At 42.5% G+C, this 1,044-nt stretch overlaps 1 protein-coding gene across 1 annotated transcript in view; it reads right to left on the bottom strand.

Annotated features, from left to right (window-relative positions):
• LOC119591761 overlaps nucleotides 1–1,044 on the bottom strand; it is a 74,854-nt gene that overhangs the window by 48,449 nt on the left and 25,361 nt on the right. The window lies entirely within an intron of this gene.

The following is a 1,044-nucleotide window of genomic DNA, read 5'->3' as shown; positions in this document are numbered from 1 at the left end:
CCATTTTTCTTCCACCCGCTAGATCTTCCCTGTGAAATCTTTGTACCCATTCTCCGATCATATCCTTTCCTCCTGCACCGATCCTCTCATCTCGCTGCTTACTTTACCATAGTCTCCTTCTGCGACCCGTGTGTGATTGCTTCGCTATTTTCCCGCACTTGCAGCTGAGTTGGCGCGAGAGAAGGCGTGGCCAATCCTGCTTGTGCCTGTTTGTGTCCGCCCGTCCTCGCCGACAAAATAAGAGGGTGGCCGAGGGGAAATGAATAAAAGCTATCAGCGAATGGAGGTAAAGCAAGAAAATCTGTTCTCCCATCTATCAAGATCTTCGCCTCGTCTCCGCCGCCTCGAGCCGTCTTCCAGGGCTGTTCCGAAGATGGCCGAACCTCCATCTTAGTTTATAGCTGGATACAAATATCCTCGCCGACGTTTGTAATCATTTCGGGTAACAAATAGCGTCGTGTCGCAATTTTGCCCGCCACAGCAACACAAGAAACTGGTCCTGAAGCAGGTGAAAAGAAATTGTAAATATCCCACGGCATTTTTGCGAGTGTATGACACGGATATAAAGGCTGTGCGGCTAGCAGGCGAATTCCGTCTTTTCGAGTTCTTGTGTGATAGACCCATTGAGCCTCTATATAACCGAAACAAGTCTTCCAATATTCGAGTTATTATTAGCTACAAATGTATTATAATATTTCAACTTTTTTAAATAAAAAGTATTTCAGTAACTTCGCTTTATTTGTATTACAAATACAGTATATATATATTATAACACCGTTCACAAGAACGAATGTTCCTTCACCCATCTTAATCATTTACGTTCATGATATCCCAATACACAAGAAAACGTTTCCACGAACACTTCTCAACTCATCCTCATATTTATGAAAATCATTGGGATTCTTACACTCAGAGGTCTTAATGAAAAGCCAACATTTCTCTTGAACACAACCCGACCTTCATTTGAACAAGGTAAATCAACAGAGGTAACGTAACTAAGAATAAGAGTTTGCACATACGTTTGTGACAATCTGTATGTGTACG

The sequence above is a fragment of the Penaeus monodon genome, chromosome 29 (assembly GCF_015228065.2).
Source record: "Penaeus monodon isolate SGIC_2016 chromosome 29, NSTDA_Pmon_1, whole genome shotgun sequence".
Taxonomy (NCBI): domain Eukaryota; kingdom Metazoa; phylum Arthropoda; class Malacostraca; order Decapoda; family Penaeidae; genus Penaeus; species Penaeus monodon.
Note: the sequence above shows the minus strand (reverse complement) of the source record. Positions and strands in the feature narration are given on the sequence as shown.